Here is a 17,646-nt window from a genome sequence, read left to right on the forward strand (position 1 = left end):
ACACTGACATCTTAAACAAGTAACAGATCATTTCCTTGAGTCAGGCCTGAGATTTAATTAATGTTCATATTTGTTCTTTATTTGGTTATGCCCTCAGACTTTGCTAATTTCCATGGCGGGATTACTGTACGTAGCATCACTAAATATCAAATACTCTCTACATCAGAAAAGAAACAATTAATATTGGCCTGATAACTTATTTTAGGATATCACCTCTTAAACGCCACCTCTTACGTTTAACATCTCATTCCAACTTTGTTCTATTTAAATTTTTATAAATTATTTTAGAGATCATACTGCATCTCATTCTTACCATGTAAATCTTATAATGTCTTTGGCCAAAAGGAATAAAAATTCAGGCCAGAAACAATTAGCAAATTCTCGAGTTATCTTTCAGTTTCTACATCGAAAGCCAAATTCCCCTTTGACTCAAGTCAAGCTTTATGGAGTCAATTAGAACGTTAACTGTGCTAGGTTGTGGAGTTTGAACTGTGAGACTGGGAAAATTCAAAAATACTATCATTTACTCTAGACTTTTAATTTCCTATCATCTTCTCACAATCTATAATAAAACAGCTCCGTGGTCTTTCCAAAGTGAACACAGGATCACTCTTGAATTTTACTAATTGCCCTCTCTGCAAGTCTTATTTGTACTTTTTTTTGTGTTATTCTGACTTTCCAAACCCCAAATCAGATATTTCAGAGGCAGCTGGGAGGCAAACAATCGAGATATGTTGTTTCTCTGCCAGAATAATGAAATTTCCACAATATTTTGATGATCTATGGAAATAATGGAACAGATATTTTAAATCCAATTTTTCCAAGACCCCAGATCATATATTTACTGGAGCTATAGCCATACCAAATGTTCTCATCACACCAGAGCAGAAATACGTTTTGATGTTATACTACTGAGACCTCCAAGTTTAGACATCACACGTATCTGATGGTTTTATAAATTTTCTGTGGATTGTGCCCTCCACAACTTACTGGCCCCTTTTCAGTACCAATATTGATGGGTTTCGCTTCATTATTCATTTCTTCCTAAGTTTCTTTAAAATGTTGACACATACAGATTAAATCAGATGGCAGGATTGTTCATGGTACAGCCTGTACCTTTTTGGAGACACACATTTAATGAATTAAGAAAAAAATAATAGCATTCCACAGGAAAAGCAAAAAATGCAAGATCAAAACTCCAGCTAAACTCTTTAAGCCATTATGAGTGACCTCTAAACCACAAACAATGCTAAAGTTCTTGGGAAAACTTTGCTTCCCTGGCACTCACGATGCATATTAACTCAGAAGCAGAACTCTGCCAAAAATGTAAACCAGTCACTGTTTATCAACGTGAAATAAAATTAGCACATGAGCAAAAGGAAAAGCACATCTTTGGTGTCAACCTTTCTGTGAACTTCTCTATAGTGATTACAGTTGCGTTCGCTGTGTTTTACAGAGATATGATGGGCAAAGGAAAATGTACACCTGGAGTGAATGGTACAGCTGTTTGTGGTTGCAGGTTGCAACTATGTCAGGTACAACTGGGTTCATTGTTCCTGATTCCAGATTTACAGAGCCTCTTAAAGTCACTGCAAAATGAGTAAGATTTGCAGAGGTCCCCAATTCGGGCTGCACATAGACTCACTAGAGTGTTTGAAAAAACAAACAAACAGACAAACAACCCTCCAATGCCTGACTCCTTCTCCAGGCTCACTAAATAAGAACCTCTGGGCATGGGACCTAGATATCAATCAGTATTCCCTAATAACCCCTGGTGATGTACAGTTAGGTCTGAAAAATTCTATATTGAAACAAACTTTAGCAGCTGTGTCCAACTCAGTCTTCTGAGATGATAGGGGTGGTTGGGACAGGATTGAAGGTCATGGAGCTATTTCCAATTTCTCAAAAAGTCCAAGAGAAAACACACATGCAACCTACAACATGCGGGGTGGGGAGGGGTTGTTTGTTTTCTGTTTGTTTATTTGTGTTTTATCTATAATTATATTGGCTCAATACTGTGTCATGAAAGAAAACTTTATTTGAGGAATAGAAAATGAAGAAATGAACTATTACATAAGAAAGCATATTTTCAGTAGACAAATAATCTTCAACCATGGGCTCCATTTGGGAAAAACTAAAAAGAGGATCTCTTGTAGATAGCTGCGGCTTTTGCCTATACAGCATCCATTTTCCTTTTGAAAAAGCAGTGCTCTAATTTTGGAGTCAGGGGGAAAGATTTCTCCCCTAGAGTCAGTCTGAGACTAGTTGAGCCCACCACTTGGTCTTAGGATGAGCATGTGACCCTGACCTGGATAATTCCAATATCACATCCCCTCAACCAGAATGATTGGTTCAGGTCCTTGACAATGACCCTAGTCAGGCTATTAGAATAATCAGGTGTCAGCCTTGAGTCTTTTCTAGAGGGATAAGAGGAAGCCTCCAGAACCACTGTGAGAGAAAAGTCTGTGTTAACATGAGGGCATTGCAGAGGAAAGCAGAGAATAGTAAGGAAGACAGAACTGCTCCAGTTGACATAATTGGGTCCCTGAGATACAATGATCAAATCAGCAAGATCTTGGGCTTGTCAGTTATGTGAGTAAATAAATTTTATTTTATTAAATTCATTCATTCATTCATTCATTTTATAAAAGTCAATATAAATAAAGTTTCTGTTACCAGCAGCCAAGCAAGTGTGATGAATGCAAGATCCTTGTCAGTGAAATTGTCAGAACCATTAAGAAATCTGGAGATGCTTTCCCATCTCACAGGCAGTTTTTGTTGGTTTGTTTGTTTTACTAGGCAAACTAAAGCTTTAATTTCCTAGAATCAGAACCTCAAGGACATTTCTAGTCAATCACTCAATCCATTAACAAGTGTTCAATGAGCTCCCTACCTGCGCCTGTCACTCTACTAGGCACGACAGGAAAGTGGAAGTAAGTAGAAGGCCTGGTCCCTGCATTCAGGAAGCTCACAATCTACTTAGAGAGATAAAGCAAATGCATTAGAAATAACTCCGGGAAGAAAATCACGTAAACTTCAGTAGAAAGAAGTATTAATTAGCATGCCCTAAGTGTTTTCCATGAGCCAAATGTCATACGAAGTATTGTAAATGGTACTACCACTGCCTTCAAGGAGCATATTATCGAGAACATAAAACACAGATTCCAGAGATGATCTTAGTGCATTACAAAGCAACATGGCATAATTCAACAACAAAAATGGTACTTCGGAACACAGGTCATGAGCAGCATGGGAATTACTGGGCAAATTTACTTCAGAGGCTTCTACTGTGACTCCCAAGTGCCTCCAACACTAATCTCACCTAAAGGTTGAATCTCTAGGGTCTGAGGTCTTCTCCAAACTCCACCACAGCTCCCACGTTCTCTGTTGGAACAGGTCATCCTCTAAAAACTAAGACCACCTCCACTGTTCCCCAATTCTCCAACTTTTCATTATCCTCCAATGCCTCATCATCTTTCAACTTCCCCTCTTTCTCTAGCTCTCTTCCACCTCTCCAACTCTCCAAGTTGTTCCCAGCTCAGCGTCCAGAGCTATCCAAGGGCACTGTAACCAAGTTCTCATACTAAAGACAGAGAAGGAGGCGATGGAAGGGTGCATCAAGACACCAGAAATTGCATCCACGGTGAAACAAATCTCTATTTTGTTTCTTTTTCCTCTGGTTCTCTTCTTCCTTTCAACATCCAAATCCAGACTCCTTTGGAAACAAACTACTTTTGTGTAAAGAATTGCTTTTGTACTTTAAAAGAAGAGTTTGTTAATGCAAATGACTCTCCAGAGTATGTGTGTCTCTATGTGTATGTGTATACATGTATGTGTATACATGTGCGTGTGTGTGTATGTTGAGGGTTGATATTTCAAAGCTTTGGAAGAGGGAGGAGGCCAGGAGAGGTTGAGAAAAAAATCACCAAATAAGGATTCTTATTTACTTTATATACTCCTGTATCATTTCTTCACAGGGCGTGGGTGATCAATTAGATTAGTACTACAAATATTCACATACCAAGAACACAAAGAATGCCTCAGTAACAGAATCAGAGAAAAATTCAAGAATTAAAGGTTCTCTAGTATCGATTCTGCTACCTTACTACCTTAATTTTCCCTTTGAATTCTCACTAACCTTTCTGTGAAGTCATGGAGAGCATGAAGCATTGAAAGGGGAAATTACACGAATTGACTACACAGAACTCTTGTTTTTAAATAAAAAGTTGACATTTAAATGAATGATGGAATAATAATGTTAAAATATTAGCCAGCCTGATCCCACCCTCACACCCCAAGTGGTCTCTCAACACGTCTTTGGCTTACCCACTGTTCAGTCAGCTAGGCTGTTCCCATCTAATTGTTTCAGAGAGAGGATGTGACAGGGGAAAACAAACAAAAAAAAAAGGAGTGGCTTCTTGGCTTTTGGATTCAAAAGCCTAAATAACGAAGTAGAAGAATAGAAATGAGTCACAATCTAGCAAAATATTGAGGATAAAATATCATGACAATGCACACAGCTTTCCCTAAGTTCTCACGGCCAATTTAGAAAACAAAGTTCCCTAAATGTCACACTAAGCTAAGCCCAAGGCAGAGGACAGAAATCCCTGAGAAGCTGGTGAAATCTAGGTGAACCAAAGGAGGGAAAAGCTGAGAGAAAGAGTGACCTCTGAGTACACTGAGGCAGGTAGAACTTTAGACAATAGCAGCATTTCCCACTCTGCAGTGCAGCAGAGGAGAAGGAAGATGACTGACTTTGGTCAAGTGTGACTCAGAGGTAGCAGGAGAACGGCCCGACCTGTGGTTGTGCACACCAGAAGAAGGCATGTCTCTGTGGTGATGCGAGTAGACTGACAGCTGAGATCCAGATGAAACAGGGAATGTCGTAGCCATTGTGGACAGAGATCACTGAGGATTGGATAAGGCAATGGATGTCTTCAAAAGCGCCTAAATGGGCAAATGACATGGAAGACCAGATTTGGCCTGCCCCCTGCCCATGCATAGTCTTCCATAATGCAGGACCTTTAACACTAAATAATTTATAAGGGCAGACGCAATATCTGTTAAGCTCTTAAAAAAACTGACATATTTAAGTAATCAAAACCTATTATCCAGCTGAATAATAATGTTCAAGTAACTTTTTCTAATGCAAAAACTTCTCTTTCATATGGATGATCACAAAATTCTGTGAGTGATCTCCTTCTAAAATGAAGCTGATCAAAATTTTGCAACTGACAAATATGATCAACAGTCACCGCATCACCTTAGAGTGATGAAAGCTGCAACAGTCACACTTCACCCCCTTGAAAACAGACATGACTGAAATATTTGCAAGCCAACAGGCACCAAAGGCATTGCTTCAAACAAGGCTCGATAATAGCTCCATTTTCCCTGTTCCCAGAGCCATGAGTGGGTGGCTTAGGGCCAGAGCAGAGTAAACCTCTGAGCTTTTATGCTGGGAGTAAATGAAAAAGTATTTATAATGTCACTCATTTGATGCCTCCACACTCATGTACCATTTCCATCGTATTATGGTATGCTGCTTTTCAATGCCTTGTACATTTCCAGGGTCTATGCTTTGTGCCATCAAGAAAAGCTGTTGAGGAGAGGGGTTGAGTCAAATCCAGTGGATGCCTCTTTATTTTAGGTCTTTCTCCTGTATTTGACATTATTGCCCATTGACTCTTAAATCTCTCTTTGCACTTTGCTCCTTGACTTGGAGCACTGATCACTCAATAAATAGTTATGGACCACTATGTGGCAGGTACCATCCTAAGTCCTGGGAATACTTCTGTAAACAAGGACAAGGTTCTGGCTCTCATTGAGTCAACATTCCAGTGCAGGGAAAAAAACAAGAATTTAAAAAAGAAATATATGAGTGACATAACTTCAGATTGTGATGTGTGCTTTTATTTAGGATTATCAGGAAAGACTTCTCTGAAGAGGTGACTTATGAGCTGAGACTTCAATGATTGGAATGAATCAGACTTGCATATATCTGGGAGGAAAGCGAATAACAAGTGCAAAGGCTCAGAGACAGGATGAACCAAGCCTCATGGCAAGAAGACCAGTGTGTCTTAAGCTGAGCAGTCTAGAGGGGACATGAGGAAAGGGCCTGGAGGGGCAGGCAGGGGCTAGCTCTGTTGTGCCTTGTGGGCTATGTCCCCCCTCTCCCTGATTGTCCCCTTCTTTTCCTCATCATTCCATCTTAATCTCCTTCATGTGCTCCTCTGGTTCTTCTGGCCTCTCAAATAGTGGTATTCCCCAGATTTCAATCTTGCCTCTATTCTTTCCCTTCCAGGCTTTTCCTAGGTTATCACTTACCATTTGATGAAAACTCCAAGATCGTTATGTCCAGTGGTAGAATGTGTTCATTATAGTTCTTAGTGGTGGCCACAGACACATAGCAGTGTCAACATAGGAGAGTTGTCTGAGTTCAACAGGATCAACATACAAGTGTTGTATACAGCCCATCATAACAGGGCCAGGAATAACATCGCCCACAAGGAAACCATTCGTGAAAAAAGAAATTTCCGAATATGAAGCTGTTATATCGCTATGGCACTTCTCCCAGGGGAGGGTGTGCACTGCCCCTCTTCTCCCCAACTTGCTTGAAGGTCAAGTTTCCAGGGACAGAGACAACATTTATCCGTACAAGACGTCTGGACTGTCGGAGGCACCCATGCAGTGGTTAAGGTAATAAGTCTTTATAGCCCTACCCTAGGTTGGTCTAGATAGATGGAATAATTTTATATTGGCATATTTCTGGAATGTTGAGTAGTCCTATAATAATTATAAATCATTTGGAAAGGCTGCTACTGGTCATTCCCACTTATTACATGGAAGCCAACAGAGCAAATCTTGCACTGTTTGCTGTAAGTCTTAGACCCTCAGCGTTTTGACACCAGCCCTGAACTCTTTCCTGAGCTTTAGGTTCATCTATCCATTTCCTTCTTGGTCTGTCCATTTTTTTTTTTCATTGTTATGTATTTATTTTTATTGAAGCATAGCTGATTTACAGTGTTTCAGGTGTACAGCAAAGTGATTCAGTTACACACACACACACGCCTATGTATATATATACATACATGCATATGTATTCTTTTTCAGACTCTTTTCCACTATAGGTTATCACAAGATTTTTGTTTTGTTTTGTTTTTTATCATTTTTATGGGAGTATAGTTGATTTACAATGTTGTCTTAGTTTCAGGTGTACAACTAGGCGAATCAGTTATTCATATACATATATCCACTCTTTTTTAGATTCTTTTCCCATATACTCAATTACAGGGTATTGAGCAGAGTTCCCTGTGCTATACAGTGGGTCCTTGTTGTTTACCTATTTTATATATAGTAGTGTGTGTCCATTATGATATAGCTGGGAAATGTAAACTCAACAGATCCTAAGCTGAACTCCTCACTCTCCACCACAAGCCTAACCCTATACTCTTCCTATATTTCTGATTTATTCTAATGCGATGTTTATACTTTCAGTCACTAATGCCAGAATCTACCAGTCAATTTAGACTCTTCTCATCTCCCACATCCAATCAACTAACAGATACTCCCAGTTTTATTTCTCTCAAATATTTCCCTAAATCTATTCCTTTCTCTACATTTTCATAACCTCTGTTCGTTAGGTCCCATCATCTTTCACTAGACCACTGTAACAGCCTTCTAAGTAGCTTCTTTACTTCCAGTTTTATTGTCTCTGAATCCCCTCTACACACTAATGTCAGAGAGATTCTCTGAAAACCACTCTCTGCCCAGAACACCATTCCCTTGCTGAAACCCTTTCAGTGAGTCCCCATTTCCAGCAAAACATCCAAGCATCCTACCATGCGTACAAGGTTCTCAGTGATATGTCTCTACCCATTTTTCCAGCATAATCCCACCACCACTCTGCCTTACCCTTTATGTTTTACCCACAACAGATTTCCTGCATTTCCTCACTCCCCATGCTGTTTCCTCTCTCCTTGGAATTTTGCCTGAAACTTCTCTTCTTCTCATACCACCATATCCAATCCATCAGGAAATCCTATCAGCTCTATCTTGGAATTTAGCTAGAATCTCACAACTTTGCACCATTTTCACTGTAATCAATCTGTTCCAGAAATTCACTGTCTCTCACCTGGATTATTGTGACAGTCTCCTAATTGTGTCTCCACTTCTACCCTTGTTCTCTGTAGTCTATTCTTTCCCAAGAAGCCAGAGTAATACTTTTTAAATGTCAGTCCTATCATATCTTTTATCCATTGTTTCCCCATTTTGCTTAAGTATAATCCAGATTCTTTACAATGGTTCACAGTGTCTTAACACGATGTGCTACCCTGAACTCATCACTTCTCAGCTCTCACCTCCTCTCACTGTCCCCTTTGCTCACTGACCTCTCTACTCTTCCTTGGCCATGCCAAGCCTGCCCTTGCTCATGGCTTTTTCACATGCTGTTCCACCCACCTTGAAATCTCTTCCACTGTATCCACGTGGCTACTCTCTGACTTCGACATGAAAGTGACAGCCCTACATAAACTAGAACACCAACCTCCCCATGAGTCTCCATGGCCCATACTCTGCTTTATTTTCTCCTTATTACTTTTTTATTTACTTTTATTTCTCCTTTATCAACACCATTCTATATTTAAGGAAGATTTGTTTCTTTAATCACCTGTCTCCCTCACTAGAAGAGAACCTCTATGACGATAGAGATTATGTTCTGCCCTGTTCATCTTGAGCCCTCTGCATCTGTAACAGTACCTAGACCATAGAGCTGCTCAGTGAAGATTCCTTGAATGAATGAGTGAATCTCCATGTCTGCTTAGGCTATGTTTTCTGACGGGTATGTTCCACATTTTCCCTTCTGTTTTGTTTATATTCATTTTTCTCACCATGGACATCATGCCCTCCATAAAACCATTCCAGAAACCCCAGTTTGGGCTAATTGTTCCTCCTCACTACACCCATAGCACTGAATGTGTCATCACCTAGCAATCGTTTGTCCATTATAATGACATAAATCTATGTCCTTCTTCTTGCACTAGACTTCAATATCCATCATGAGGGAATATATCTTCATTCGACATACTCAATAAATACGTATGAAGCACATAGTGCTAGGCACTAGGCATACAGCATTGAACTTATAGGAAAGCCCGCATATTCATGATGCTTGCAGTCAAATGTCTTACGCTTTGGTTCATGACTTGGCATATCTTGGTACACTAATCATCTTGGATGATTAATGAGTGTCTCTATTTGGGCCTATTATCTTTTATCTTACATTTAAAAATGGGTCTCTCCTCATATTACTTCTGTCTTTCATCAGAATAAAGGGTACAAAATTTGAAGATAATAGCTTCGGTTTTCCTTTGTAGTTGGCAACTTGGTTCCCATTCCAAAAGTCAAAGGCATTCATACATTTTTCCCAGGAATGGGAGCACCTAAAGAACTCAAAGAGAATAAAGAAGTAAATTGAGCTTTTGATTTATTTACTTTTAAATCAGTTTTACTGATGTACAATAGACATACACTAAAATGCACTCATTTTAAGTGTACATTTTGATGAGTTTGGGCTAATTTATTAAACCATGCAATCACTATCACAATGACAATATAAGAACATTTTCATCAGCCCAGAAAGCTCTGTTGCCTCCTTCCCAGTTACCCCCATCAACACCTCTAGCCCCAGGCAACCATTCATCTGCCTTCTTTCCATTTAAATTAGGTTTGTCTTTTGTAGTTTCGTATAAATGGAGTTATTCAGTGTGTAATTGCTTAGATCCAATTACCCTTGCTCAATCTGATGTTTTTGAGATTCATCCATACTGCTGCTGGTATCAATATTTCATTCCTTTTTATTGCTGAGTAGTATTCCATTTTATGGGTATATCATAATTTGTTTACCCATTCATCATTGCATGGACATTTGGGTTATTTCCAATTTGGGGTAATTGTGAATAAAGCTGCCATGGACATCTGCATACAAGTCTTTAGTAGAAAACTGTTTTCATTTCTCTTGAAGAAATACTTAGAAGTGAAAATGTTGGGTCGTATGGTAAGTGTATGTTTAATTTAATAAGAAACTGCCAAACTGTTTTCCAATATGACTGAACCATTTTGCATTCCCACCAGCAAAGTATTAGAATTCCAGTTGTTTTGCATCTTTGTCAACACTTGGTATTGTCATTCTTTCTTATTTGTGTCAGCCTATTTCTTATATTTCAGGGCAGACTAATGTCTTGATAACTAGGGCAGAGTTTGGAAATACTCAAGCCTTGTAGAATAAGAAGAACCAATCTGCAGATATCTTCTTATAGGCAACTTGGTGAAACCCTATACAGTGGAGCCTGGTACAAGCCAGCAGCCAAGATTTTCTAAGCCCTAGGAGCTGAACTTTGACAACAAAACTGAAAAGACGTTAGGGTTCAGAAGATAATGATGAAAAGGATAAGAATGCAACTGGAAATCATGGTTGGGCTACAAGCTTTCTGATTTATTCTAATGCGATTAGGGGATGTAGGGGAAATACAGGGCTAGGTTCCTGTGAGCCTCTGGGCACAGCATTTTCATCAACCAATCAAAACATAACTTTGTTTTAGGTATGTTTCCATTTAAAGACACCTTATTTAATATATGTTGTTGATTCATTAACAGTGAACTCATAGACAACAGCACTACGACTTATACCAAATGAAGCTTATTTAAACACATAATTTTCTTCATAAGACACATCACAGCCTTCTTGATCGTGGGGATACTAGACAGCACTTCAGGTCTTCGGCACTGTGTTTGGGGCCCATTTTAAACAGAAAAATCACCAAAAGATCAACTTGTAAAAAATGTGGCACTAAATAGACCACAAAAAGGGTACGTGTTTAGAGTAAGAGAGCTGAAACAAGAAAGCAGTGTTGCTTTGTTCATCCTTTGCTGGGAATGTGCACATCCGGTGCACTGAAATTGTATGTCCACAAATGACCGTGAAAGTGCCACGAGTACTGATCTAGGGGTTACAGGTAAATTTTAGCAAGTAGGCAAATTTGCACAGCGGAATCTGCAAATAATGAGGATAGGTTGTGTGTGTGTGTGTGTTTGTGTGTGTGTGTACACAGAGTGAACAGTACCCTCCGTGAAGACATGAACATTGCTGATATGACTTTAGAAAGAAAATTACCTCTCTGTGGATCCTCAACATATACTGAATAATCAGTCATTTTTGATCCAACATTAGTAGATCAAAGGAATGTATTCAAAGCTCCGTTTCTCTCCAGAGGTGTTAATAAATTATAATCATTTAACCTCAAGCATTCTCTAGACAAAAGTGTTTTGTATTGGTGATGCTTAACTTCGTAAAAAAAGGTTTTTATCCAAAAATACTGATATTCCAGAGTTTGAGAATCAATCACCTTATTGCTGTACATCTAGTTTGCCAGGTGTAGAACCCTTATTCCTTGGGGTTGGGTCTTTGTGGCCATTCCTCATGGAACATCAGAATTTAGATCTTTGTGAGCTCATACTTAACTTGCACCCTAATTTTCCCTTTTACTTTCTAACGCCTCCTCAACTCTTTCTGGAAGGAGCCAATACAAGACTTTCTATATTTTAAAGAAACTTATGTCACCTTATACCAAATGTAGATTTCTCTTTCCATAGTTTTAATACTTTTTCATATTGGCCATTCATTCACTTATTTTTAAAAATCATTTAAGAAATGATGATTGAGTGACTCATGTCCTAGATCACCATCATGTTCTATGTGGGAATCTATCATCTACTTAAATGCCACCCAGTCAGCTCTCTGCTGGGCCTAATAATCTTGATTCATATCTCCCAGACCTTCAATCATCTTCATGTTTATCTTCTATTATCTTCTTTCTTGTTCTAAAGATCTTCTTTTGGTTCAAAAGCCCAGAACTGAATCCAAAAATATCTGATTAGTGCAGGTAAAACCAACGAACAACAATAACAAAAAGAATCTTGGGATTTGAAACAGAAAAAGTTTAAGTTTTTCTAATTATAAAATGACTGGACTTTATTGTCCCAAAGTATTTAAAATAATTAGTAAACGTCTAATTTCAGCATCCAAAGATAATGCTCTTTATAATTTGTTGTCTTTCTCTCCTTTGCATATTGTTTTAAATAGTTTAAATTGACAATGTATGCATTTTCCTGCCTTTTCCACTGTCCCAGAGTTTAAATTCTTTATAAATATAATAATAGTCTTTTGTATAATGACATCATAATTTAATTAGTCATTCCCATGCTGTTAGACAAATAGATTCCTTGTAATTGAGTAACATTGCAAAGGATTAGCTTGCTATCCAAGTGAAGTCTTAGTCATTTTTGACATGGTTAAATATGACCCATTATTTCTGATTGGAATACACAGTGTTAAATTTATTCCTGGAGGATATAATACTCTGTGGTTTTTGACTTCCATTTGTGTTTACCAAGGTTACTTCAGATTTTTTCCTACTAAAGGTGTGAATTTAGCAGTGGAACTTTAAGTGGTTTTATTATAAACAAGTGACACTTGAACAGAAAATATATAGAACAGCATCTCTACTATAAACAAATCAAACAAAAATATTCTTTTAAAAATAAAAAATGTTAGAACTTACAGGTTTAAAATAAATAAGTCATAGGGATGTAATGTACAGCATGGTGACTATAGTCAATAATACTTTGAAAGTTGCCAAGAGAGTACATTTTAGAGTTCTCATCACAAGGGAAAAAAAGTTTGTTGTAACTTTATATGGTAAAGGATGGCAACTAGAATTATTGTGGTAATCATTTTGCAGTACATACAAATATTGAATCTTTATCTTGTATGCCTGAAACTAATATAATGTTATATGTCAATTATACCACAATTTTTTAAAAAGAAAGATAAATAAGTAAATAAACCAACAAATAAATAAAAACAAAAATAATGTTAGAATAATGCCAAAAATGAGCATGGAGCTTGTATCTGCTAGAGTTCAAATTTTGCCATAAAGATAACAACATGACCTATTTGGGGCAGTCCACTTCACAATAAATTATATATTTCGTGTCATGCATGATAACTAAAAGAAATTAGAGTTCTTATTACTCAGAACTTGTGGAACAAGATCCCCTTTTCCAAATGTAAGCATTTACTTTATAGTTTTAATCATTCTATTCTCACCACTCAATAAATTTATTGAGTTCCCCACTCACCCCAGGGAACATGTACCAATTTGCTTTGTATTTGCTGAAAATAGCAATTAAAATGTCCAAAGAATTTTTATTCTGCAGAAACTTGTTAACCCCCTACTAATAGGTAAAAGGTGCTCTCTTTACATCCCCAAGGTGAAAAAATCAATAGAATCTCAAGTATGATCACCTACGAGGAGTGGAAATCACTTGCACCATAATTATCTGCTATATTATATGGTCAGAACAGGAATAAGAAAGTAGCTAAGTGTAGCTTAGCTGTGGGTAGCCTCTCTCCTGCGCTCTCTCTCTCTCTCTCTCTTTCACTCTTTCAGTTGTGGGTATGGAGTGAGAGGAAGCATGTGTTCTGGGAAACAATTTATGGGCAAAGGGTTAAGATACAGGTATAAGAAATAGACCTCAAGAGAAGGGAGTCCATACTGGGATGTTGAAAATTATGTACATGTGGATGATTTCACATGGAAATAAATCCCATCCATCATTTCTCAGAATTTGCACAGTGTGAGATTGCACATCCCTGCCTCCCTGATGGGAGATGTGGTCATGTGACTTGCACGGGCCATGAAACATAGGATGTGCATCACTTCCAGGTGGCAGCTTGAAGAACCAGGGCACGGTTTGCCATGATGCTACCTTCTTTACACTGTGATGGTGGATTCACATTTTGAGATGCGACCTCCATCTACCTGGGTTCCTGATTGACTATAAAGAACAAAGTCCCATTGCTAATTTGCTTTGGAAATGTCACATGCACAGTAAGTATATTTGTATTGTTCTAAGCCCCTGAGATTTTTGAGTTGTGGCTGTAGCATAACCCCAATTTATTCTGACAGCCACCCTTGAGGAGAAAATCTCCAGTAACAAAACAAAATGTTTCTGTTCTCAGAATAACTTCATTTGCAAAGGACCAAGTAGAACTGGGGTGGATACTGGGGTCTTGTGACTGAATTAATTCTTCAAAGCCTACGGAAACGGTAATATTTGAAATTCACCCCTTCCAGACACAGAAGACTTGCTGAGTATTCCTTTTTCTATGAGGTGAAATCCACTTCTTAATTCACTTTAATTTTTCCTTTTTTCATATTCATTCACTCCACAAAGTAGAGTTACCTAATTTGAACAAATTAGGTAACAAATATTGTTACCTAATATGAACAAATCACTTTAAGATCATCTTCAAAGACGACATGAATCTTATATTTGAAGACTTTCTCACCTAAGGATGGGGATAAAAGATTTTCAATTATTAGGATATGAAATAGGAAATCACCTTCCCTCCCATAAATCAATACTTTGGAAACAATTACTTAATTTGCTGTAGAGCTTTCAGGATTTTGATGCACATAAAAAGTGTTTCTTTTCCATAAAGGGATGTGCTCTACATGTTTTTCTGGAACCTGAATTATTCACATCCCCGGAGCATCTTTCCATATGACTACACAAAGATCAACCTCATTATTTTTTTATGTTAACTCTTTTTTTTAATTGAAGTATAGTTAATTTACAATGTTGTATTAGTTTCAAGTGTACAGCAAAGTGGTTCAGTTATACATATATATATACTTTTTCGGATTCTTTTCCATTATAGGTTATTACAGGGCACTGGGTATAGTTCCCTGTGCTGTATAGTAGGACCTTGTTGTTTACCTATTTTATATAAGTAGTGTGTATATGTTAATCCCAAAGTCCTAATTTATCCCCTCCCCATCCCTTTGCTAACCATAAGTTTGTTTTCTATGTCTATTCTGTTTTGTAAATAAGTTCATTTGTATCATTTTTTAGATTCTACATATAAGTGGTATCATAAGATATTTGTCTCTCTCTGTCTGACTTACTTCGTTTAGTATGATGATCTACAGGTCCATCTATGCTGTTGCAAATGGTGTTGTTTCCTTCTTTTTCATGGCTGAGTAATATTCCATTGTGTATATATGTGTATATACAAATTGCAGATGCCACAATAGTTTCAGCGTACATTTTTCCAGACTCACATCCAGAAGAAAAGAGTTTATATTCCAGGAAGCTCACAATTGCATCCTAAGACTGACTCTGATAGGACCAGCTTGCAGCTCGTAACATCCCTGACCAATCACTGCGGCTCAAGGAATTGGATAGGCTGTTTGACCAGGCATCCATCTTATACTCCACGTCTGGAATCACAGTGATGAAGCACCCACCCAAAGCGTGTGACCTGAGTGAGAGGGAAGGATAAAATTTTACACAAAGAAGGAAGAATAAATGTTCTTGGCCAAAAAATAATTAATGTCCACTCTAACCCCTGTCTCCCTCTCTGGACCACTATTAGCCCTGCTCACATATTATCACTCTTAACAATCACTCACGCATCCTTTTACAAATCTTTGATGCATATACAAGACATACACAAATGGGATTACACTATAGTTTTTTTTTTGTTATTTTACATTTCATTAATAATCTATCCTAGACTCTCCATATGAGCCCACAGAAATCTACTTCATGCTTTTCAATGACTACAGAATATTCCATTATAAGTATGTACTGTAATTCATTTAACTAATCCTCTATTTATGGACAATCGGTTTTTTGGGGGTAGTGTTGTCATAACAAATAATGTTTCATTGAACATACTTGTACATAAATCTGGCACATTTGTTCAAGTTTATATCTAGATCAAAATCCTAGACATAAAATTACTAGGTCAAAGAGGATGTACATTTAAAATGTTGATAGAAATATTCAAAAATACAAAGAAAACTAAAGGTTGAATTTCTTTGTATTCCTACCCATAGTATATGAGAATGCCTGAGTTTCATTGTACCTTTGTACTTTTGCTCCAAGCGATGACTAAAAAGCAGCATTTTTATTTTATTTTGTATGTCATATGTTTACAGGCCACATGAATGTCATTATCTATGAATTGCCTTTTTCCATGCTCATTTTTCTTCTGGGTGCTGAATTTCTCTTATTTTGTTCTTAGTATATTAAAAAAATTAGCATCTATTCTGCTACGTTAACACATGTTTTTAGTCTTTTGACTCTCTACTTTTCTATGGTATGTTTGTCACATCACACTTTTTCAACATTTTATGCATTTAAATTTGTCAGTCTCTTTCCCTTGCAGCTTCTGGGTTTTGCATGTTACTTAGAAATCACTTGAAATGTGTATAAACCTCACTCATGGTTTATTCTGTTCCTTTAATGCCACTTTTGGGGTCAGGTCATTGATCCATCTGAAGTTATTGTTAGTCTTGGGATGTGGTAGTCCTTAACCGCTTGTTTCTCTCTTCTTCCAGATACATGGTGGAGGGCACGTACACAGCTCATGGTGGATTTGACTATGAAAATAATCCTAGGTGATCATTTGTGGGTCAAAGTGGCACAAGTCACTGCAGGTCAAACTATTTAATTGCCAAGGCAAAGCCTCACTTTTCCCTCTGATATGCAATTGGCCGAGTTTGACGTGGTGGCACTTCTACCATCTTGGATCTTTGAATGAATACAATCCACAGAGGCCCCTGGGCAACCATGAGTGAAAAATAAACTTTTGTGGCATTGAGCCACTACTAATTGGTTGCTTTTTTAACTGCAATATAACCAACCCTATTCCAACCGACACAGGAGATCAAGTATTATTTTTGCGTTTTTGTTTAATAGACACTCATTTGTCCAGAATGTTCCATCTTGTCTCTCGGGTGCAGTTTTAGAGCAGATGGTGTCAGTGCCTCTCCCATATCACGTCCCTGTTAGCATTTGTTTGCACTTGCTCCGACTCCCAGCTCCCAGCACCAGCAGGTTTTGTTGGGGTGTCCTCTCACTGATGGAATTCACTTTGCCACCTGTTCAACAAACTGTAAGTTTCTGGAATCCATGCCTCCAGAAGTAATGCTCAAGCAATATCAGAGGAATGTTGGAGGATAAAAACTGTAGCTCCCTTACCCCTTGGGTGAGATAACTCTAAAGTGGAATAACTTATATGGGCTTCCCATGCTTCTCCAGTGGGATTATACTTCATAACACTGCTCAGTATTTAATCCATTACAACTTTGGTAACCCCATTCTCATAAAAATCCAGGATGTCCACCCCCCGCAAAGGAGACACAGTGGAGGGAACATGACATCGGCCATTAGAGCTTAATGTGAATTAAGACCTGGAAGCTTTCAAGTCTCAGAAGATAGAATTGATTTCCAAAAATGTAATAAACCAGTCAATTATTCCAGGCTTATTCACATTAAGTGTTTATATTTAACTTTTCTGAGGTTAAATCTACTTGAAATCCTATTTGAAATTCTTTTTTAACAAGGATCTATCAACTTGAAACTGAATTGGTTGGATTTTAATAAAAGGTATACTTGTATAAGTTAAGAACAACTATGTTACTATGGAGAACAGTACGGAAGTTTCTTAAAAAACAAAATAGAGCTACCATATGATCCAGCAATCACACTCCTGGGCATATATCTGGAAAAGATGAA

The 17,646-nt window shown here is 37.8% G+C and overlaps 1 long non-coding RNA gene across 1 annotated transcript in view; it reads right to left on the bottom strand.

Annotated features, from left to right (window-relative positions):
- Positions 1–9,520: 9,520 nt before the first annotated feature.
- Positions 9,521–17,646, bottom strand: part of LOC103011275 (uncharacterized) — a 46,123-nt gene continuing 37,997 nt past the window's right edge. The window contains exons 3-4 of the long non-coding RNA XR_449737.2: positions 15,027–15,382; positions 9,521–14,407 (exon numbers count right to left, since the gene is read on the bottom strand). This is a non-coding gene — a long non-coding RNA (uncharacterized LOC103011275). The remainder of the gene's footprint in view (positions 14,408–15,026; positions 15,383–17,646) is intronic.

Source organism: Balaenoptera acutorostrata, chromosome 4, assembly GCF_949987535.1.
Source record: "Balaenoptera acutorostrata chromosome 4, mBalAcu1.1, whole genome shotgun sequence".
NCBI classification, from domain to species: domain Eukaryota; kingdom Metazoa; phylum Chordata; class Mammalia; order Artiodactyla; family Balaenopteridae; genus Balaenoptera; species Balaenoptera acutorostrata.